Source organism: Ixodes scapularis, unplaced genomic scaffold (genome assembly GCF_016920785.2).
Source record: "Ixodes scapularis isolate PalLabHiFi unplaced genomic scaffold, ASM1692078v2 PGA_scaffold20__3_contigs__length_1032517, whole genome shotgun sequence".
Classification (NCBI taxonomy): Eukaryota; Metazoa; Arthropoda; class Arachnida; order Ixodida; family Ixodidae; genus Ixodes; species Ixodes scapularis.
The window spans coordinates 977,177-1,002,169 of NW_024609847.1; the positions used below are offsets into that span (position 1 = coordinate 977,177).

Consider the following 24,993-nt stretch of genomic DNA (forward strand, 5'->3'; position numbering starts at 1 on the left):
GGAGAAGCAAGGGTGATGCAACAGAAGGCAAAAGAGGCCAAAAAGAACAATGCTGGTGCCTCAGTGAGGCACATTTCCCGACTGGTGAGTATCCAAGACGATGCAATATTCTTCTGCATCTCTTGGGTATGGAGATGTGATAAACAGGGTGTTTTTCTTTCTGTAGGGTCCAGAATTTAAAAAGAAAGGAAACTTGAAATAAGGAAGCTTTTTCAGTGGCAGACGGAAGAGATTGTGAAAACTGGCTCATTAAAGGGGCAGTGCAATGGTTTTAATGTTGAAAGAATTGCCAGTTTGCATTTTTTATATGTTCATACAAGCCCAAGTGACCAAAAACTCGTCACCTTTCCCCAAAAACGGCTATTCTGCTACGTAATCGCTAGGCAAAAAACGAATTATTTGCCGATCTGCAGCCTCCGGTGGTGGCTACGGGAACTAAAATGACGGCGTCTCTGGGGGATACGCGGAAGTCAACAAACCCTGTCCCCCTCCACTGCTACACTCGCCGTCAGCCCCGTGGCGAACCGTCCTTTGTGTCCATCGCTCGCCGCGACCTTCGACGAGGCTAATCCTTTGAAAGTCAACAATCGCGGAGGAAGCGGCTGGGGTCTCTGAAGAGAGGGCCCAAGGGGAAACCACGTGAACCTCCAGAGACGTCACTCGAAAGTCGGCGTGGAGAGTTGAGAGGCACTTCAACCTTCTATTTGTTTCATTTTTTCCTTAAATAAGTACTAGCGCTCGCAAGAAAATGCGGCTTTCGGTTTTTCGTTCTATAAGTGACGCAGATTAATTTCCGCAGTTAATTGGCCAAAGTCTGAAAATTGTTGCACTGCCCCTTTAATTAAACATTGTGAATCAAGTTTAGCTACTAGCTTTACTGCCCATGTTGCGGACACAATTTTGAAGCCAGTTGCCGTGCAAGCTTAAACCAATTTGCTGAACTGGAAAGCAAAGGCAACCGGCTTGGGGATATTCTTGTACAGAGTTTGGCCCTTGTCATAAAGCTGCACCCATTTTTGCATCAAATTTTGAATGCTTGGTGGCAAGGGCTGACTCTGTCTAAGAATATGTCTTAGCCGGTCACTTTTTTTCTTCAGTTCTGTGACTTGGTTGTCTTTCAGGGCAGCCGGATTCAAACTTGCGATTGCAATATGGTCCATGAAGTCAGTAATTAAAAAGTTTATTAACGAATTATGGTGAATTAGTGAGCTAATTCGTATCTATTGCAATGCCCTAGATCTGCTATGGTTAACATTGTAATTCTGAAGCAATAACTTCTTAATTTCAAGTTTCCTTTTTTTATACAATTTTGGGCCCTATGCAACAAAATGCCCTGTATACTGCTTATTATGCTCTCAGTAAAGAAATTATTTTAAATTTGCATGTAATAGCAGAAGAGTTTTATTGTCTTTGCAGTATCCTATTGCAGAAATTTGACCAAATATTTGACCTACATCATCAATCATCCGGTTCTCAGTTTTTTCCTTGCCTAATCTGCTTACACAGTGAGGATGATAAATAGAAAGTAAGAGATAACATTGCTTCACACGCATGTAGTCCCAAAAAAATGTCCAGCTATACCCTGCCTCGCCAAAACTGCCGTGCAGTCAAAGCTGCAGCCCTCCTAAGCCAATCAGGAGAGTGGTGTTTAAGCTGACTTTATTCCGGTCTTCTGGGTGGCTTACGAATGCTGTAGCATTGGCCATGCTGCATGGTTTATGATTAGACAAAGTGTAAAGTACACAGCTCTAAAGTAAGAAATATGATATGAGACAATTTTTCGGGTCTGATCTCTAACAGAGAAAATTATGGCTGAATTCGATAAGTGTATGAATGAGTTTATTCTCGTATTTGGCTTTGGCGTCATTGAAACCATAGAAAGATGCATCGCTTTCATTGTCGAAGATGAAATTCACCACTTTGTCTCTCAGGCCTCCACAAGCTTCAGGCCCCATCGCTGTTCCGCTCTTGACTAACGTTAGGCAGTGGTTGCATCTCTCTTTAGAGCCTTCAGGGCGTCTCGAGACAGTGTACCAGTAGAAAGAAGACAGCACAGTGTCCTCAAACAGCTACATATGCAAGCTTTGCATTTAAGGTCTATGTCCTTTCATGACGGCTTTGGTCCCATTAAACATTGTGGTGCATAACCCAAAAAGTGTAAGCAGTGAGAAGCACAAAATCCTTGTTGCATGGCATCAATGGCCGAGTGCCTAGAAACAGCAAGCAAATGCCCAAATCCGTAGCAGGATATGTTTTCCATACTCGTCAGTAAGTGGCAAGTCTAGTTACTCTCCTTTTATTTCTTGTGATTTTTTGTGAGCTGCATGTTTCCGACGCTGTTCTGTGGCAGGATATATTTTCCCTACTCGTCAGTAGGTGACACTAGTCTAGTTACTCTCCGTTTATTTTTTCTTATTTTTTGCATGCTGCATGTTTCCGACACTGTTGCAGAGCAGATAATCTACTTTGTGCCAGACTATGCAAGCCTGTGTTGTCAATGCAAATAATTGATTCACCCATAGTGTTGTTGCCAGTTTATGGCAGCAGCCCGTGGTTTTTCATTAGTTGGTTTGCTGGGCCTGCTCTTTTTTTTTTTTTACCCGTACCCTCAAGCATTATTATTTGTTAGTGTCCACAATTCCCATTTTGATTCAGCCACTTTTAATGCAACTAAAAGTTTCGAAAATGCCTCCATACAATCCGCATGGAGAGAACCAAATAATAATTGGTATCTGACGGGAACAAGAAGACTGGAAATACCTCTTGGTACAGCAAGGCCGAATGCTGCTGCATGTGGCAACCTTGATCCAAAAACAGATCTGAAAGTGCTGTTGACAGCAATCATTTGCAGACCAAGGGTGGAGTGACGACATAAATCAAACAGCCACTCCAGATGCCACTCATGTGCACAGTAGCCTCACTGATAGCTCAGCTTTCTTCCATTAGATAGTGACCTTCAACGCCACACGCTTGCTTGTGCTTTTTCATATTGACTATGACCGTAGCCCAGTTTATGCTGTGATGCATATTCAAGCTGTATTTAAAGTTAAATAAATCCACTTCATGGATGTAGCAGAGTAGGCAGGAATAAGTCTATTGCACTTTAGTGTTTAATAGTGATCACTACTCTCAACATCTCTGCAGATCAAAGGCATCGCCTTCTGGGGTGATGGTGAAGATGAGGCGACAGTAGCTGCACACCTTGCTTTCATGGCCAAGGAAGTGCGCAAAACCGACCCGAATTGGGAACAGATTGCGGTATCCATGGAGCGCACATTCGATGAGCGGAGACATTGGATGTTTGCCAATCAGCCACTCGTGGCCGACGTGACATCGAAGTATCCTGCTCTCGGGCACGCACAAGTCGTAAGCACTGAATATCTCTTTGTTAGAATATTTTGTTGACTTGTGCTTATGATACCTATGGTTTAAACAACTAAAACAACTTCTGTACAGCCAGTATAATTTGTATTGGAACTGTGCAGGGTGCATGAAGCACAAAGTATAGCAACATCGTCTGTTAGGCTGACAACATCCAGGATCATTACATTTGTTATGTTCCTTAGCTCCCTCAAATATCATATGAAGAATGGTTAATAGTTATCTGAAATGTGGGTTTGTATAAATCATATTTCAATAAGAGCAGAGAACTTAGGATAAGTTTTTTTAATCTAGTCTCCTTGCTGCACCTGTTTCAGCATTTCAGCATTGCAACGGCTGTTTTATGTGCCCAGGAAAAAACCTTTTCAGCTGAGCACCAAGCCTCGCACTTGCACACACCACCACTTTTAGTTCTTGGTTTATGCTAAATTGACAGCCCCTTAAAGGGATACTTCAACAAAATTTTAAATATACCCCTCGTGTTCAGAAATAGGCTGATTATGTGAATATGATCTACGATATCCGCAAATCGCATGTTTGAATTTTGAGTGGATGACTGTATTTTTCGTTTTAAACGGCCCACTCTGGCAGGCGTTCGGAGAGCGGCCAGTGGAGAGCATGTCACGTCCGGCGCAATCGTGACGCAGCTTGTCTTGGGACGAGCAAAGCTGCGGTGAGGCTGACATGATTATGAGCTTCATCACTTAGTGACGTCAACGTGTTAATCACGTTATAATGTAGCCGTTTGAGGTGCCCATGGACTGAACGCCCTCACCACCGCGGCCACACCGTCAACCCTGTGACTTCAGTTGCAAGGCCTCACTTGAGTTGTCAGTTTTAGTCTTAGCTGCATACTCTTTTGTGTTGTGATGGCGTGTCAGCGACGAAGTTGCCACAGTCCTCTGCCGCAGAATGGCGTGGCATCTCGGATTTAAAACGCGCAGGTCTTCAAAGTGTAGATGAAACTGGTCGACGGGATGCCTTAGCCATTCCAGCCACTGAAGCAACCAAAGCATGCCAGCGATCGGGCCACCGCAACTAACCACAGCAAGTCCATCGTCGTGAGGGCTTGGTAATCGCGTTCAGTATTAGAGTACAGGCATGGTGAGCCATACTTCCAAAGAGCGGGGCTGCCCCATTGTTCTAGGCGAGACAGGCATTGCCATTACCTGTCAATGTTCTAAGACGGGCATTCCAAACGAAACTTTAGGGACACTCACCAGGTGCTAGTTGATAATCGTTTAACTCTTTTTAAAATATCTTTTTGTGTCGTTTTCAACAAGAGATTGGTGTCCGATGTGATACTGCTTCCTAGAACATGTATAGACTACGAAATAAGGGCCGCAATTTTGTTGTAGTATCCCTTTAAAAGGCAACTGCAAAGCAAAAAAAGTGTACTTTTAAACAGCCTAATTGAGACAAGCATGTCACAAAACAATTTTTCCGCCAAAAACAAAATTTTTTTACAGCAATATTTATTCCGCAAAACTGATTTTAGTTTGCGGCTATTTCGTCCGTTTTAAATCGCGCGCCACAAGGTTGGTATTATACGTCACGTAGTGGCTGCTATATACGTCATGGAGTGACGTATAACAGCCACTCCGCGCGCGTCAAAAGAGCGGGAGTTTCAAATGTGGAGAAGTTGTGACACCGACTAAATTACGTCCTGTGGCGTAAATATTCCTAGAAAAAAAATTGTTTTTTCGTGGAAGATTTGTTTTGTGACATGCTTGTGCCAATTAGGCTGATTAAAAAAAAATGTTTTTTTCTTTGCAGTTACCCTTTAAGGGTTTCTTTGGGCGTACCAAACACTTAATGGAGTGGGCAAGGTTGGGATTATTGGGGAACATATACCAATGCCTCAACCCTCAGTTTCTGCAGGGTTTCAAGGGTAAATAGTCACGTCGGACCAGGAAATAAAGGAAGTGGTGGGTGCACTATGGGGTAGGTCTGTTGCCGTGCTTTGGAGCTCTGTTAGCCAGGCAGCACCCACACGTCATAAAGACTTTTTACTGCTGCAGACAGTCTATCACAGAATATGCAACAACTAGCATTGAATTTGACCAGTGTTGTGCAAATATTCAAATATGACTACGAATCATATAGATGCTTTCAGGGAGTCAGTTACTCGAGCTGCCACCAGTCGGCGTGCCCTCCGCGCGCTTTCTGGGCTGCCATAGCCGACCTTCAGTTTCTCGCCGTACTTCCGCGTTGTGTGCTGCGCCGGCCACCACCGGAGCGTTGTTTTTGTGTTCCTTTACGTTTCGCGTTGAAATGTTGTGTTCTCTTTAGGTCTTTTCGATATATAGGGCTTCCATTTAATCATTTGTTATCTATATTTCTATATGGCTCTTGTATTTTCTTACTTATGGAATGGAATCGGGCAGCGAATGGATCGACGATGCAAGATTATGGCCAAGGCTTCAGAGACCAGGTAAGTTCATCACATTCATTCGTTTTTGTCGCTAATAAAGGGCAGTCAACACCATTGCGACATAATGCAAATTTCAACTGACTCAGTAAGGCTATCACTGTCGTGGTTCTCGCTGCGTCTGCGCGCTTTAGACATCGTTTCCGTGAGTAAAAGCCAAACCCCACATAAGCGATTTAGCAAGCGAAGGCGACAACGACGAGAGTCAGCGACGAAGATTTCTCACTGTCGCCCGTGGCGTCGCTCGGTTATTCGATTTCTAGAAAACGTTGCTCACCGTCTTGGTCGCTTGCTCCCGTCGCTTCCGTGCGGTTCGCTTCATCGCGTGACTGACTGAGTGGGAGCGAAGCGTATCGTCGTCACTTGTCTCGTTGCTTGCCAAATCGCTTACATGCGGTTTACGCTTAATTAATTTCCATGCACACAACACTGAACCATTGGCACCTCGATATCGAGTATAAACCGCATGCAAGCGATTTGGCGAGCAACGAGACAAGTGACCACGACCCGCTTTGCTGTCACTCATTCAGTCGCGTGACAAGGCAAACCGCATGGAAGTGACAGGAGCGAGCGGCAAACACGGTAAGTGACGTTTTCTAGAAATCCGAAAACCGAGTGATGCGAGGGCGACAGTAAGAAATCTTCGTCGCTAACTGTCGTCGCTGTCACTCGCTAAATCGCTTACTTGTCATTCGGCTTTTACTTACGGAAACGATTTCTAAAGCGCGCACAAACAGCGAGAAGCACGACTCCGATAGCCTTACTGCGTCAGTTGAAATTTCCATATGTCGCAATGGTGTTGACCGCCCTCTTTAGCGACAAAAACGAATGAATGTGATGAACTTACATGGTCTCTAAAGCCTAGGCCATAATCTTGTATCGCCAATCCATTCGCTCTCCGATTCCATTCCATAATTAAAAAAAAAATACAAGAGCTATGTTGAAATATAGATATCAAATGAATAAACGAATGCCCGAAATATTGAAGCGACCTAAAGAATATACAAGATTTCAACGCAGAATGTAAAAGAACTCGAAAACAAAGCTCCGGTGGTGGCCGGCGCAGCACACAATGCGGAGCAACGGCGAAAAACTAAAGGTTGGCTATGGCGGCAGTGTCACTTGACCTCAAGATGGCGGCGCCCATGAAATGTTGCCTGAAAGGGTCTATAGCAAGGTCTTGAATAGTTGAATTCAATAATCTAATTCCTAGTGTACAAGGTGTATGCTTTTCTTTCCAAGAGTTGGTGCACTGCAGGAAAATAATGGACCTTTTTTGAGAAGAGTTCTGTGCATGCTTGGACTGTCACCTCCCGGTGAAAAGTTACTGAATGTTTCCAGAGTTCTGGCACTCCCAAGCTTTGTTTGAGAGCCGCATCGCGGCGCCGCAGTTGACAGCTCAAAATGGTGGCTTTAGGTAGATGAGCTCTAAGTGCTCTATCTCGTCCATCTGTAGGTTGGTCTAGGCGTATGTATAGATTCAAGGTGCAACAGTGGCCAACTTCTACTGATCCCCGCCAATAAGGGTTGAATTTTTTTCCAGCTACTTTTAGTATGCTAATCCTATTATTGCCGATACTCGGGGAAGATTGAGTGACTCTAGCTCTTCGTATTCTTTGTGCTGGTTCATTAGCTCTCTTGGTCACCATTTGTGTATTGTTTTTCAGCTCTTCTTGTGCCTACATATAATTGTGGAGCTCACAGATTGTATGTTTTATTCTTTCGTTTTACACTAATACAGATCCATCAAGAGTTTCAACTCCTAACAAAACATGAGGCCTCGATCGAGCTGGAGGCAGCTGTTAAAAAGTTCGGAAAAGGGGTGATCACCCTTGCTGCCAGGAAGCGCAGCAACAAAGCTGCCATTGATGAGCTGCAGGAGCGTCTGGACGCGTTGCCGGAGGTGGAGAGGGATGGTAAGCAGCTTCACTCCTGCTTTGTTTAGCTTCATATTGTGACTGGAAGTTAGAATGCATTTGAGTGGTATGTTTAGTATCCTCTAAAACCCGTGACTTGAGTTGTGCTTGAAAGGATAACAAAGTACATCAGCAGAATTTTCCAGGATTGCTGTCCATAGAGATCATAAAATAATATAGAGGAAAAGCTCCAGCGTCTCCCCATGCATTTCGGCAACCTGAGAACGGTGAGCTATGTAAGCAGACATTGGTGGTCTCTGTGATCCCGAATTTTAGGTGGCTATTTCATAAATCCAAAAAGCTGGCACAGTATTACTTGCAAGGTCTTTATTTAGTTTTTCTCCTTATTTTGGTAAAAAAAGCCACGGGTGAAAGATCTTGACTAAAACAACCCTGAAACAGCAAATGAAAAAAAAAAAAAGACAAGTGCAATGACGAAAATGATCCCTGGAGAGATGGAACAAGAGGGGCAAAGGACAAACAGAAATCTCCAAACACAGCTAGGTGACTGGTGCGCGACCGAAAAAATCCGCCTGGTCCGGGTATCAAACCCGGGACCTCTCCATTACAGGTGGAGCGCTCTACCAACTGAGTTAACCAGGGGTTAGACGTCAGTAGAGCAAACGGGTTTTATCAACCGCCACCAGTCTAAACCAACAAGGGTGAAGCTTGCAATTTAATATATAATTGCATTATAAACAAGTGCAATGAAGCCTTAGTTTGAGGTGTCATTATGCTTGTCGTCCCCCCCCCCCCCGCTTTTTTTTTTTTCCCCTTGTCTCGGGGCTGTTTTAATTATGATAGCTTGCCTGCGCATTAATGCTTATCTCAGTGAAATGCATTTATCCAAAACTAAAGCTGACAAGCAGCTGAACAAAGGCAGTGGATCACAGCAAAACAAACATGCCTCACCTTGCGTTTGTATTCATTCTCTGGTTCGTTCACTCTTTTTCGCATGTGTTTATTACGACCACCGATTTCAGCGCTCGCAATTTGCCGCTCTCATGCTTCCATTTCTGAACCCTGGTTATCATGATCCTGGCATTTTGATATGGAAGTGACTCGGAGCAGGCCAATGAATGTTACTGTTGTGTAGCACAAAATACAGCACCATCTCTGCTGCAGTGCCACCGTACTACCTTAACTGTAGTGATCCGAAAAACAAGAATCTGATAAACACGAGTCGAAAATGCATTACAGGCAGTATAGTTTGACCATATCTAAGTTGAAATAATAGTATGATTTCTTTCCCAGGGTGCTTCGCAACAGGCATTTTGCTGCTCTTGCCACACTTGCTCAAGGAGGATGCCGGCATCTATCTGCAGAAACTGGTAAGTGCTGGGCCTTATGATAAGTGATAGCAAGAATAAACTGAGCACTGTACAAGTGACATGTGACAAAATATCTAATGTCCTTGAGCTGCTTCGGTGGTCTGTTGGTGAAGTGTGCCCCAGAGTGGCCGTATCATTCAACCCTTAATGTGGAGAAGGCAACGTGTAATGTCGTATAAAGATGCCCAGGGAGTCTAAAAGCCCCTCTGGGCATGCCAGATTCTATGCAGTGGTCTGCCCCATATTCCCCAAAAAGTGCTTCTTGACGTCAAATTGTTTAAACATCAACTCCGGTCTTTAAGGCATGGTGGTGGTGCTTCGAGCGCATTTCTGGTCTAGGAGTGTGGACAAGAAGATCTAGTAGGCCAGGCATTGCATGGTGTTTTCATAGAAACGCGCCATCCAGTCAAAATGTGACAGTGGTGGAGGCTGGGACCACATGAAACAAACTAGGAAAGGCATCAAGATCAGTTTTAATGTGTGTCGTGCCTGCCGTTCGATGTAGAATCTAAATGACATGTAAGAAAAGTAAACTGGACATCGGTCGGACCACTACCGTTAATGCGAGAATCCACTTCGTCGTGCTCGCGGTGACTTGTTGGAATTATTTTCAGTATTTTACATTGAAGGGAGGAGTACTTTCAAAGGATCTGGAGTGTTTGTGTGCTATCTCTATCACATCTGAAGCATCTTCGAAGTTCGCGTTCGATTGACAACTGACGAAATATCACCAAAGTGGCCGAGTCTGTCGTTCCGGGACCCAATTTCGGCTTGCGTGAAAGCGAGATTTAAAGTTACACTGAAATCATCTGATAGCAGAGCTGAAGAAAGGGGAAATTTCTGATATGAATTAAATCTTGTGGGCGAAGTGATCAAATATGAGCTTAGATTACAAAGTTCTGCTCTTTCACAAAAAAATACAACTGGTGTTTGTAAGTTTAAATTTGTTTGCCACATTCAAACTGACATTCGCCGATGAATCCCTCGGATAACACACAAAGACATGATGATGGAAGAATTTCATCCAGAGTGTGACTACTTTGACTGTCAAGCATTCAATAAAAAGTATAAAGGAGCGGATGGACAGTTTTCAACAATACATCTAAACGTGAGAAGTATTAAAAATAAGGTTGACAATCTCGAAATATTTTTGCAGTCTCTGAGTGTGGAATTTAGTGTTATTGTACTAACAGAAACCTGGTTAACGAAAGATGACAAACCACCATACCTACACGGATACAAGTGTGAAAGTGTGTGCCGAGAAAACAAGAGGGGTGGCGGTATAGCTATCTACCTCAAAGATAACTTGCGGTACCAGGTTATGGACAATCTAACGAAAATAAATGAAGATATAGAAAGCTTAATTGTTGAAGTCTCAAACACCATAGTTGGTGCTTTGTACAGGCCACCGTCGGGAAATGTGTATGAATTTATGGCTTTTATTGAAATCATGCTGTGTTTTTTGGGATCTGTATCCGCCTCATTTATAATTCTCGGGGACATAAATATTAACACGCTATCGGACGATCACCACGCGAGAGAATTCCGAGACGTTATTCATCAGTATGCATGTAGCAATATAATAACAGTACCAACCAGAGTCACTCCAGACACTGCAACGGCCCTTGACATCTGCCTCACAAACGTAGATATAAATCATGTTACGGCCGGTGCTATTTTATACGATATCAGTGACCATCTACCCATATTCTGCATAAGGTCTTTTACAAATTGGAAACAAAATCGTTGTATGGACAAGTTTTGGTACCGCATAATAAACGAAGAAACGCTTAGTACTTTTGGCTGCCTAATAGAGCGGGAAAGTTGGGTCGACGTCTTTAGAGAACGCAATCCTGCAGTTGCCTATAAAAGCTTCTTGACGAAATTTAAACACTGTTATGATTCTGCTTTTCCTCTTCGGGAAAGTAAGCAAGGGCCTAGAAAAATTAGAAAACCGTGGATAACTGGCAAACTGTATAAAAGAATACGAAAAAAAAACTGCATGTATCATGTTTTTGTAAAAAATCGTGATCCCGCTCTATTGGATGACTTCAAAAAGTTTAGAAACAAATTGAATTCCGACCTCAAAAAAGCAAAGTGTGATTATTATCAAAATAAATTTCTGCATATTCACAATGACCACAAGAAAGTGTGGGAGACGATTAACTATCTAACGAGCAGAAAGCAAACACGCAGCAGCGTGAAGGAAATGTTGATAAATAACAAAACTATTGTCGGTACAGAACTTGCTGACGAAATGAATCGGCACTTTACTAGCATAGGCACGTGCACTGGAAAATATGCAAACTCAGATAACTCCATGCTGGCAGGAAATCAAATGGAATCTATCATGCTTTTTCCAACGACACCAACTGAGATTGATAAGATAATATGTAGTCTAAAAAATGATGTTGCAGCTGGGGACGATGAAATAAAAGTGCTACCAATTAAGTACACCGCGAACATAATAGGTCCTATATTATCCCACATAATAAATATGATGCTTGAATGCGGTAATTTTCCTGATGAATTAAAAATCGCGAAAGTGACTCCTGTCTACAAGGGTGGTGGAGAGACCTTGATTAATAATTATAGGCCCATTTCAGTACTCCCGGTTTTTTCCAAGGTTTTCGAGCGTGTAATCAACGACAGGATAACAGCTTTTTTTAAAAAATATCATATAACTCCTGCTCAGTATGGTTTTCAGAAGGAAAAGTCTGCAGAATCAGCGCTAATCGACATAAAAGATAAAATTGCGGAAAACATTGAAAACAAATTGGTCACACTGGGATTGTTTTTGGATTTAAAAAAGGCGTTCGACACTGTGCAACATGATATTTTACTTACAAAACTTAATGTATATGGTATACGAGGAATAGCGCTAAAATTAATTAAAAGCTATCTAAATGAACGCTACCAATATGTATGCCTAAATAATGGATCATCCAGCAAAATGAAAATAAAACATGGCGTTCCCCAAGGCTCTATACTAGGGCCTCTGCTATTCCTTGTCTACATAAACGATATAACGGAAATACCCGGCTCCCCTCAGTTAATAATGTACGCCGACGACACAAATGTATTTTTTGCTGGTGAGACGAAACAGGTCGTAGAAAAATTAGCCAATGATTATCTATTAAAACTCTCAAAATGGTTAGAAACAAATCGCTTAGCTTTAAATACCAGTAAAACAAAATATGTTATTTTTAAGCCGATAAACAAACGCGATCACAGTACTATCAACATAACATTTGAAGGTACGTTGCTCGAGCAAGCTACAGAGCAAAAATTTTTGGGGGTGTGGTTTACTGAGGACCTCTCTTGGTCAACCCATGTTAAAATGCTCAAGGCTGAACTGTCCCGAGTTACTGGAAGCATATACAAAGTGCACAGCTTACTACCGACTTGGCTTAAACAAACATTATACTACTCTCTATTTTACTCAAAAATGAGCTATGGCATCTTGGTGTGGGGAACTACGACAGAAACTAATTACAACAAACTAATTATCTTGCAGAAAAAAATCTTGCGTATGTATGAAAATTATAAAGGAGACAGAAGAAATTTAAGCACGCAACCACTTTTTAATAAATATAATATGCTAAAAGCAGATCAAGTATTTTATTTCAAATTATTACAATTCATACACAGAAATAAGCTCCACACTACGCCAACATACAATCTGAGCACGTACAATATTCGAGACCCAATAAGGAAGATGCCGGCAATAAGAACTAACTATGGCCGACAAAGGCTGAATTTCCAGATAAATAAAACTTTGAATAGAAAAGATATGTCTCTGGATTTCCACCAACCCTTTAATAGCTTTAAATGTTCTTGTAGAAGGATGCTCGTGACAAGTGAAATTGCTTTTTCATCTTTGTTAGTGCCGTAAACTTCATGAGTGTTATAAATGTCTTTAATTTTTGTGCATATTTCCATTCCTTGTTTCTTGATGTTTAAGTATGAGAGAAAAACCTTTTATTGATTTTTTATTAATACCACTGTGCTGTGGCAAATTTTAATGTGATGTATTGTATACTTGTATTTTTTTGCAGTCTACAACGGAAGCATGTCTTTGTTCCTGGTCATTTTCAATGATCAGTGTCTTTTTATTATTTTTTTTATTTTTCATGGTATAAGAAAGGCTAATTTTGTTATATATTTTTATAATGTTGCACAAATGCTTCTCTCTATTTTTATATCGGTTTTGGCAAATGGCGCATTTTGTTTTGTTTTTCTGATGCATTTTCCACCGTGTTTTTTTTTGTATTGCACTGCTGAACTGTACGGGGGGGGGCAGAGGCTCTGTCAGGCACCAGGCCTTTATCTCTGCCCCCCACGCGGATTTTTCCGCGAAACAAATAAAGGAAAAAAAAAAAAAAACAAGTGAGCGCTCGGAGCAAGCACATACCTGGCCGCAAGGACTCCATCTCCTTCAGTTGGTGGAATGTTGTCAGGAAAATAACGCTCTGTAGAGAGTCGTCAGCATCGAAAAGAAGCTCTTAGTGGTCAAGAACACCCACCTAGTAGAAAGCCACCCAACAGAAAGCTGGGTGGGCGTTCTTGGACGTCCACCGCTTGAACATGAACGTCACATTCTCGCGGTATTAAGCAAAGCTCTCACTTTTATCAGATGCCAAGATTAGTGGTAACAGTAACAGTAAAGGAACAAAGGACTGGGACAAAACATAGCTACCTATCCGTCTAGAGGAAGCATAAAAAAAACTATTCAGGAGTGAGCAAACTTATTGTAACACACATTGTATGTAAAAACATCAATGCATGTAAAGGATTTTGAGTACTGCAGCTTAGATAATTGCTGAGTTAGTAACTTTGACACATACTTAGATCGATTGCTAGGTTAGCTACTTTGACGTATACTTAGATCAATTGCTGGGTTAGTTGCTCCGACGCGTAAAGACCCATCAAATATAATGCACATCTCATCGTTCTTCGAAACATCCGATTCGAAACTGCACCTGTCCCCAGCGCTTACTTGCGGAGGCGATGCACTGCTCCATTCATTGGCATCTACACATTCTGTGTAGCCGTGCACACCATTTACATTTAATTTCACGGTAGAAGTGCCTCATCCATTTTGTGGAGGCTCCATGGTAGTCGGGTATTGTAAGAAAGATGTTGAACCATCAATACCAAAGCAGAACAGAATGAGGCAACCCTAACCGAAGCCGACAACATGTCCCGATGGTTTGCTGATGTGGGGCGCATCACTTTTTGCCCATACCCCTAAGCATATGCGTGGCGCACCCTAAGCGGCGGTGCCCCCGTGCTAGAGGCGTGCTGGTTTGCTTGTAAACATATTTGTCTATGAATCGTTTGTGGCATCTGTTTGCTTGTACTGACAGCCATCTTTTCTTTTTCAGGATCCAGGCAAGGTGCACATGTTCCCGACTGTGAACTACACGGGAAGAACAGCATATTGTGCCGATGGCTTTCAGGTGGCAGTTGAGGACCTCGCCCTGAACGCACTTGATGTTCTGAGCTCAGTGTCGTTGGTGCTCTCAATGTACTGGGCTTTTAACATCAAGTACGCTCCAGGGAGTCTGAGGTCCTTCGCTGTCATCGAGCGGCTCATCGGCATTGAGTTCTCGCCTCTCACGCCCATGGGACTTACGGTTGTTGCACAACTGATGCATGTTCAGCGTTGAATGTGCATCGGTTGAAAGATCATTGAAAGCAATAAAATGCATTTCAAAGGTAATTCATTGATTTTTCTAGTTTGCAAAATAATTATTGTATGAACAATGAAATTTCAAGGCACAGGCAGTTTAAAAGGGGTGCAGCTCCGTTCTCCATAACTGATGAGGCTGTAAGAAAGGGACTGTTGGCACTATGCAATGGTGTGTTTACGTATCCCGACAAGTGATGCAGGTACAGAACTGGGAATGTCTTTACGCCATGGAATGGGGTGCGCCTCCATCGGTTTCATGGTATGAGTGTGCAAGTGATAATATGTGTATATATTCTCACTGAGGATGGAGGTGTAGGATTGGGAACATTTTGACACCGTGGATTGGGATGTATCTGTGCCCCTATTTCATAGTGGGAGTGTATGAGTGGGAGTATTCAAGCACCTAAGGAAGGGGTGTATCCATATTCCCAAAAAGTGAATAGGGTGTGGGGAAAAGGATGTATGTACACCTAAGAATGGGGTGTATTGGTATTCCCAGTAGGTGCGGAGGGCGTGGAAAACGGAATACATGTACACCTAAGCACGGGGTGTATCAGTATTCCCAGTAAGTGAGAAACGGAATATATGTACACCTAAGAATGGGGTGTATCGGTATTCCGGGTAAGTGAGAAACGGAATATATATACACCTAAGAATGGGGTGTATCAGTATCCCCAGTAAATGAGAAACGGAATATATGTACACCTAAGAATGGGGTGTATCGGTATTCCGGGTAAGTGAGAAACGGAATATATGTACACCTAAGAATGGGGTGTATCGGTATTCCGGGTAAGTGAGAAACGGAATATATATACACCTAAGAATGGGGTGTATCGGTATTCCGGGTAAGTGAGAAACGGAATATATGTACACCTAAGAATGGGGTGTATCAGTATTCCCAGTAAGTGAGAAACGGAATATATGTACACCCAAGAATGGGGTGTATCGGTATTCCCAGTAAGTGAGAAACGGAATATATGTACACCCAAGAATGGGGTGTATCGGTATTCCCAGTAAGTGAGAGAGGGAATATATATACACCCCGGGGTGGGGTGTGTCTTATACACCCGCTGAGGTGCACATGTGCACCTCAAAATGAGGTGCATGTGTGCACCCCTTTTTGGGGTGTCGCATATATACCCATGGGGGTGTCGTATATGGGACAAGTCACATACACCCCTCTCGGTGTAAGTACTACACCCTTTTTTTTTAGAGTGTAATGGGGAATTGATCAATCTCGCACAATTCTCTTTATTCCAGGAAAACTGTCCCTCCTTGGGGCGAAGGAGTCCGTCCTCGCCATGCCATAACACCTGCCCTGCCAACGTCTCGACCACCTCACCCCTTCGGGTCTAGAAGCCATCTTTGTCGAGGCATTTTGTAAACATGGAAAGCTTCTTCTGGTGTCTACCTACTGCCCACCCTCCCTCCGTGAACAATCGTACGCCCTCCTCCAAAAGAGCCAACAGCGCGTCGACCCCAGCAAGTTCTCTGCACTGTTCATCTGATCCACTTGATGACATGCTGTAAGACGTATTGGAAAGTGCTGGCCTCACCCAACTTCATGACGCCTCATTCTACATTTCTCAAAACAGCAACGCTACATTCCTCGACTTCGTCTGCACCAATAATCCCACCTTATCCTACCGCTGCACAGTGAAATCCAGCCTACCAGGCAGTGATCGCAGTGCTCTCCTCACCAATATTCATTGCCCTAAGCGACGTCATCAAGCCAAGAAGTTCCAGTAGTTCTAAAAAAACGATTTCCCTCATCTCAATCAGCTCATCCACCTCGCTTCCTGGTTCATCGTGTTTGATCACCCATCGGCTGACGAGGCCGACAACCTCTCACTCAGCATATCAGCAATTCAGCACAAATGTGTTCACCCTAAGGATCAATAGGAGGCACGGCAGCCTTCCATAGATGACAATGGAGATTGCAGTCTTAATCAGACGTAGACACTGACTATTAAAAAAAGTGCCTCTAAATCCCACTCATCTTTACCAAGCCCACCAGGCACGTACCGAAGTCAAGCATCTCATTCATATCTCCCATAACGATTACCTACCAACTAAGAGCAAAAGCAACCTGCCAGCCCAAACTCTTGGGCATGTTTTCATTATAAAAAAAAATGTTCCACGCGCCAGTCCTCACACATCACGACAGGCCCTATTCTAATCTCGACGACATAGCACAGCTCTTCTCTTACCACATTTCTCGGGCTGTAGCATTACTTGATTCTACCGCACCTAACCTTTGTCCCACCCAACACACAACTCAGCCAATCAAGGCCACACCAGCAATCACGCTCTCTTCCATGGTCATTCTTCAAAGTGAAACCTACGAAGCCCTCGCCTGTGACAACTCCTCTCAATGCCCTGGATCAGACAGCCTCCACCCTGCATTGCTTAAATCCTGTGCTGGCTGTATCTCCCCCGTCCTCACTCGCCTCTTCAACGATTTTCTCTCCCACAGCTCTGTTCCTAAATCCTGGAAAGTTGAGTCAGTAACGCCTCTCAAAAAGGGACACGGTGCTCCCTCAAGTCTAACATCCACTAGTGACGGAGTGTATTACCGACTCATTCGGTGCTGTGTGTGCGGGCACGTGTGTGTGTGTGTGTCCCACCGTGGCGTTCGTGCCAGATTACAAAGAATCCTCGCTGAACATGGTTAAAATCGCGCACAAAGAGACGAGGACAAACGGGGAAGGAACACAGAACACAGACAGGCGCGCACGTTCAACGTTTACCAACTCGCCCAACTTACTACTCTTCTACAATCCTCGCTTCGCGGCCAGGGGAAGAAAAGAGGACAAAGAAGAGGGACCGCAAAAAAAGGGCAGTTTAGCCATCGCAAGCCTTCGGACGGAGAACGTTGTAGCAGTTGTCTGTGTCGCGAACTAGTCCTGGGTACTGTCTATCCTCAACGTCGGGGCCCGACGTTGAGGAGAGGCAGTACCCAGGACTAGTTCCGGCACATATAACTTTATCTAAACTCGGCTTGAGTTCGCGACACAGACAACTGCTACAACGTTCTCCGTCCGAAGGCTTGCAATGGCTAAACCAAACAATGGAGCCCCCGCCAATATGGTTTCCGCCCGGCAGGAGCTGCGAATCGGCCCTTGCAGCTTTCATTTATGCACTCAGCACCAGCCTCAACAACCGAACTCCGTGCGAGATCGTCCAGTTAGACTTCAGAAAGGCTTTTAACAGTGCAGACCACAGCTTGTTTCTATCCAAACTCCAACAGATGGGAATCTCCGGCATGAGGAATTAAAAATTTACTTTTTCACACTACCTTATTCTTCAAGGGCTCTTTTCGTGATTTAGCACAAACTGGAAATACTACTACTAACAGGTAGGGTGTCCACTGAGCTAGGTTATGTGTGCCATTGTGTGTCAAAGGGGCTTTGAGAAAACTAATTGAAGAACACTTTGTCCAAGCTCAAGAGAAAAAATCTTGTTCTTGACCACTGGCTAACACAACATGGTGGCAGCAACCGGTTATTGTTGTTTTCTTCCGGTGACTCCAGAACGAGGTCTACTGTGCACGACAACCACAGCACGACAACCAGCTGTGGTTGTCGTGCTGATCCCTAAGACAGATCGTGATGAGGAAGAGCTAGAGATAAAATTTAAAAGCGCTAACAAAGACGAGGACAAAAAGGAAGGCGAACAGGACGAGCGCTTACTCTCAACTGAACATTTAGCGCTTTTAAATTTTATATCATGAACCAACTCGCCCGCTTCGCCACTTTAGTAAGAGCTAGAGCCCTCCCAGCCACTGTTTTTTCCCAGATATGCAGAACTACCTTTAGTGCACTTACCCAACCATTTACACAGTTTGTTATATGACGAGTTGCAGATTATTGTCAAGTAACCACTTGTGGCTACGACATTCATAATTGCATAAGAGATCATAGAATAGATGCCAGAACCCTCATGAGGAATGTTATGCCGCAATGTCAATTTCGGTGGCCCTATTACAGCTATAATCTGTTTCAGCCTAATTTTACAAAGAAAAGCACTGCCGCCCTTTGGAGCTAATCAGAGCAACGAAGCAAGTTTTGTGAGAGCTCTCCGTAGGAGGTGTATACTCCCACAATATGTTGTCCCGTCCCTCAGCCAAATGTTCCGGTTGTCTCGTTGGTGCCGTAGCTTTGGTAATGCCCTGTAAGCTGCAGAAGGATGAGTCAACCTAGTTCCAGTAACAGTTCACCTCACGTACGAATATGACCAGAAAATGCTCATGCCACCCAAGGATGAGGGTCGACAAATTTCCCAGCGTACGGTCTCCGATTTTCTTCTTGTGGCCCAGATGATGAGCTGCCTCTTGAGTTTCCTCACTTCATCCCCCTGGTTACTGATGGTCCTTGTCTCTGGTGTCCGGCCCTTGCAGCTTGCCTCCACACGTTTGTCGCCCTCGTGGTATTCTCTGTGATTCTCCGAGGAACCATCGTACTGGAACAAGAAAGTAACAGTATACAGTGAATGGACGAAGCGAGACACACCTTATACTCAGGGGCAGATCCAGAACTCCGTTTGGGGAGGGAAGGGGGGCAGAAAGTTTGTAAGGGTGCTATTCTCCCCTTCTTTCGTGTGCACCGGGGGGTCCAGCCATGTCAAACCATGTCAAATTGCCCTCCGAGATGGGGGGAGGGGGGGGGGGGTCGACTTTGTTTGTGTGTGGGGGGGGGGGGGCCACCCCCGTCGCCCCCCCCTTGGATCTGTCCCTGCTTATACTTCTAAATTAGATAAGTACTGTGGGTCTTACTGCATGACGTGCCAAGCGGAGATAAATAATGTCTGGAGCTTGACGGGGGGAGCAGGGGTCTCGACACATGCTGGACGACAGGTGCCAGATGCTGCCATACCCACAGGGTATCCTGATGAGAGAGAGAAGACAGGTGTGAGTCCAGGAAATCGGCATGTTTGAGCAACACTTTTTTTGGAGGTGCCTTCCCGTTAATTCCCTTCAAGGGACATCCATCTGACTAGTTAATTCAGAATTATGTTCAATGTACCCAGTCAACATGCTTAGCCAAATGCAAATATATAACAAGTGGTAAATTCACTTTTTTATAATGTTTCGTGTTTTTTTGTTTTGTTTTTTATATCTTATGCTACGATGCCAACTTCTCTTTTATGATTTTACACATTAGCAAATCCAAGGTTCGGTCCTGATCCGCGTCATTGGCCACGATATTTATATTTTTCCAGTAAAGTGGCGTGAAAATTTCGATACGTGGAGGTTGCGCGTGAACAAGCAATTCATTACGTTCGACCGTTTTACAAGTCACGTCCGACGTACATACGACTAAGAAATTAATCGAGTCACATACACTGCGTTGGAGAAAAGACGATCGTGCCATGGCCTGACGCGAAAGACAGCACGAGCACTTTAAAATGTTTGCACTCACCAGCAACGAACTTGAAGCGGAATCCCAGAATCTCGAACGGCGAAGTGAGTCCCCGGGTTTTTGGCTTCTTGCCTGAGCAGGCCCATTTAGAACACATTCATAGCGCGATTCGGTAACTCACGTGACATTAAAACGCCAAGCGAGGATCCAACCGAAAGGGAAATGTGCTAGGAAAGAGAAATTCGCAGAACAGCAACACCGACAACGCGACCGGCGACATGGCTTCGGTTAGGGCAATGAACTTTTTGAAGCTAACCATAACTGCTCGATTTTTTCTTTCCATGTTGTTTTATCATTATTACCTAGCTTATTATGTTTTCTAAAAATAATAACATTAACGCACTCAATTTAGTCAATTGCGATTCTTTTTGACCCTGTTTTTTTGTTTGTTTTTGTTTGACAACTTCAGTTGTCGCCATCCGGCTTGAGGAGCGCTGTGTATGCGCGATTACCGGAAGTGGCCTTGAGTGGGACCACTGGTTATGATTCCACTGTGGGCCGGCCTCTGGGAACAAAGGAAAGCGGAGGAGGATGAGCGAGGAGGAGAGGGAAAGAGAAGGAAAAAAGTCGGGAAGGGGATCGCGCCGCCTGGTGGAGGGCAGACACACCACTCGCATCGGGTATTTTTTTCTTTATTATTTTGTTTATTTTTTGCACTATTTATTAAGGGAAGCATTCTCGTTGATCTCCCTTCATTAATACTGGTCGTATCTCATCACCGCTAGCACCGATGTGTTCCTTGGTCTTTCTAGACTCAATGGACACCACTTTGAACGTGTGAAATAAAAGTTTTCGCGATGCTACGACGCTTTTACCGTGGGCATGGTCATGGCGGCCATTTCTACTTTTAGAAACCTTTGTTCGGACCTCCGAGGCTGAATTTTCGTTTCCGAGACGCGATGTTGGTGTCAAACGTGAGCAAGCGTTTCGTAGAACACCCGACGACTGTACTTTACCTCTGATCGAGTGGATATTTTACTGTAGGAGCACTGATGCGACTTTCCACAGGAAAGCACTAATTTTCGGGTTCGATATTGCTCGGCGCTCCTCTGTCGTACGTTTTCTTGAGAAAACTGTTTTTGTTTCTTGTTTAGCAACGGCCAGTGCACCTTTCGAAAGTTATTAGAAAACTTTATCTGCTCTGGATTTTAAATAAAGACACACCTGCGTCCTGTAGCCGAAAGATTTTTTTCTAAGCTTTGGAACCTCCTTTCGTAAAGGTATGCCTACTGAAATTTGAGGCCTCTGGTACCTTGCTACCTGTGAAGTTTCAACCCTCTGGATGCATACGTTTTCCTCTGACGGCCAAAATTTGAATGCAGGCCTGTCTTAGTAAATCACGTTTGTTTTGATTAAAGTGTGTCTCCACATGTTACGGGGTGTGGGCTCTGTAGGGTTGTGTGGAGTCCCTCTTGCAGCACAGATGTGCATTTGTCCTCACCATCTCTGGAAAAGACGACCATAACTCAGAATGGACGTCCCTCGGAGACGAATGGCAGACTTTCGGTATTCCGCAGTAACCATGCCTGCGTTCAAATTTTGGCCGTCAAGGGAAAAGGGACGTAGCTTGAGGGTTCAAACTGAACAGATAGCAACCTAGAAGGTTACTCGTGCTTCAGTTTAGCTCATCTTGCGCCAGAAAGTGCACAAGGGGACAAAATAGAAAGTGTCGGGCCAGTTGTACTGTAGGGGCATGTCTACAAAAAGCTCTGTAGGGTTGTGTGGAGGCCCTCTTGCAGCACATATGTGTATTTGTCCTCACCGTCTCTGGAAAAGACGACCATAACACAGAATGAACGTCCCTCGGAGACAAAAGGCAGACTTTTTGTATTCCGCAGTAACCATGCCTCCCACGTAGCATCCAATGTCGTGCGAACATTCCCTGGGTGTTCTGAATGTTGAAGGAACGTTAAACACCACTCGGAACGTTCTAGGAACGTTCGTATGTGAACATTCCTTACAAGGTATGCTGCTCAACATTCTAAAAACGTTTGTTGGCGAACATTCGTATGCACAATGTTCTCGGAACGTTCCCCTTTGAACATTCATATGCGCAACATTCTTATAACGTTCGCTTCCGAACATTTCTCGAATTTTCGCAGGTGAAGCCAACTTTACGGAGCTTTCAAGCAACCTGTGTTTCGAAACACCATCCACTATATGCCACTTTGTGCCAAAAATATGCAAATTAAGTGGAGGTTTTGGAAACTTAGCATAAGGGATCAGTTTTATCTTGTACGAGTGTACCGAGGAATGTGAGATAAGGTGTAGGAGAAAAGCAGTGGTCTTCAAAATTTGATAATGAGTTTGGCACTCACTGCGTATGTAGAGGGGCAGTTTTGAATAGACCCGATTTTTAGCATCTCGGATTTAATGCCTTGAAGAAGGTATGTCCCGCTTGAGTGTGGGAACTTTCTGCCCGTCGTCGTAGAAGTCCGTCCAGCGTCAGCAGCAGCAGCAGCGGCGGGTCCCCGTGGCAACACGATGGCCCCGCCGAAGTCGCACGCCTTCGACGTCACGGTTCCTGCTGGAACACCCGTGGACGCCATCATCGCCGCAGCTGCGGCCATCGTAAGCTTGCCTGAAGTTTATGCGGTCCAACACCTGGGAGGCCCCACCTTCCAAGTGGTAGTGAACTCACGTCAAGCTGCTGCCTCACTCGGCGCAGCCAGAGAAGTTATATTGCTGACCAAGCAATCCCGTTGACCCCAGTCGGCCCGGTGATTACATCGATAACATGCATGTTCCTCCCATTGTTCGTCTCGGACGAAACCTTGAAGAAGAGCCTAGAACCCTATGGGCAGGTCCTCGAAATTACCCATGGTGTGTACAAAGACAATCCCAGCGTCAAGACCGGAACCCGCTACCTGAAGATGAAGATGAAAGAAGACAACCCAGTCCCCAATTTCGCCCGCATAGCCGGTTACCGTGTCACTTTTGACTACAGAGGCCTGGTTCGGGTGTGCCGGCGGTGCAAAAAGGAAGGACATTTTAAAGCACAATGTACGGCGGAATTCTGCTCACGGTGCGCCATCTTCGGACACAACGGCTCAACCTGCACCGAATCCTGTCGGCGTTGTGGTGCGGGACACGCCACGGTTGACTGTACGAGTCGTCGAAGCTATGCATCCGTGACCCAAGAAACAATAATGGACTTTCCACCACTAGCAACGAGGCCGTCTTCAAGCAGCATGTGTCAGGAAGGACATGAAGGCGACTCATCAGGCGCACCGAGGCCGCCACCCACCGAGAAGGCATCATCGGCGACTACCTCAGCGAGCGAGCCGGACCAAGCACCGACACAAGCAGTCACCCCCTCACGGGCCACCCTCGAAGGACTAGGGTACGGACCATGGAGCACTGCTGGCGAAGAAAAAGACGGAGTTTCAACAGACAGTGAGGCGCTGGTGATCGACGAGGGGGAGCCGGAGGACCGGAAGACTTTTCTGGAATCTTCTAGTTTCTCCTCGACGGTTAGCTCCGACTCCCACACGGATGAAGAAATGCCTGAAACTTCCGAGACGACGAAAAAGCCTGCCGCCCAGGACACTAAAAGAGGGAGACCTGACAGCGGTGACAGCAGTGGCCGTGCGGTGAGTCGCCTACCTACCAAAAAGCCCAGAAAAGTGATTCCGGGAGACACGAAGGACACTGGTACTAGCTCGGTGGAAAGTTCGAACAACTGAAACACGGTATGTGTCAAATTTTTGTAGTCTATTTGATGGCTACACTTTTACGTATAGCCTCATTTAATGTACAAGGCTTTAAGAATGTCAACAAGCAAATTGAAGTGATGCAGTTTTTGCGACAAAACAGATACGACATTGCATGCCTCCAGGAAACTAATTTTTCTACACAACGTGACGTTCAGACCTTCCTGACCCGTTTCGGTGTGCACGGTCGCTTCGCCCTTGCCACTACAGTTTGCGGAGGGGGAGTGGGAATTATAGTTTTAAATCAGACATTGTTGAACGGCAGCTTCAGCTCATATGACACTGAGGGCAGAGTGATTTCGTTTGACTTTAGGTATGCAGGGCGCAGGCATAGGCTCGTAAATATCTACGCCCCTGCCCGACATAAATTACTGCCGGACTTCTTTCGTAGGCTGGATGGCTTTCTTTTAACAACGCAACCCTTAATAGTGCTTGGGGATTTTAACTGCGTGTTAGATTCGCAGCGAGATATCCGCGGGAGGTCACAGGGCCAGTCAGTTGCGTATGCGGCGGAATGCGCCAGGATGACAAGCACCTTTAGCTTATCGGACGCATGGCTGTTACTTCACAACGATAGGTTCCAGCCTACGTGGGGCACTGATAGCCGCGGGTCGCGCATAGATCGTATCTATGTTTCGCCCCACCTCAAGCCAGCCGTTCAGAGCTGCGGTACAAGGCATATGATAGCGACGCCAGTTTATATCTCCGATCACCACCCATTGGAAATTGTATTGAAGATTCTTTGCAACGAGCCTGTATCCCGTCCTTCGTGGAAATTTGACACCCGTGTGCTATACGACAAAGAAACAAAAGAATGGCTCTCGAAACAACTGCACGACCTCGCACGACGCATGCCCCCTGATGCTGTTACCTGGGACGAAATACTGGCGCTCTGGCAGAACCTGTGTAGAGAAGCCGGCCTGCGCCGAAGACATGCTCGGAACACACAGCTGTGGGAGACTCTCTTGCAAATACGGATAGTACTACGAGGGGGAATAACCACCCAGCTAATGCGTGAATGCCTCGCCAGTCTTCAGACGCGCTACCATCGCCTGTTGCTTGATGAGTCAGCGGCCTCAACCGCACACCGTGCTCGCTATGGAGGT

The 24,993-nt window shown here is 44.9% G+C and overlaps 1 pseudogene; it reads left to right on the forward strand.

Moving 5' to 3' along the window:
* Positions 1-15: 15 nt before the first annotated feature.
* LOC115327102 lies at positions 16-24,993 on the forward strand (annotated as a pseudogene).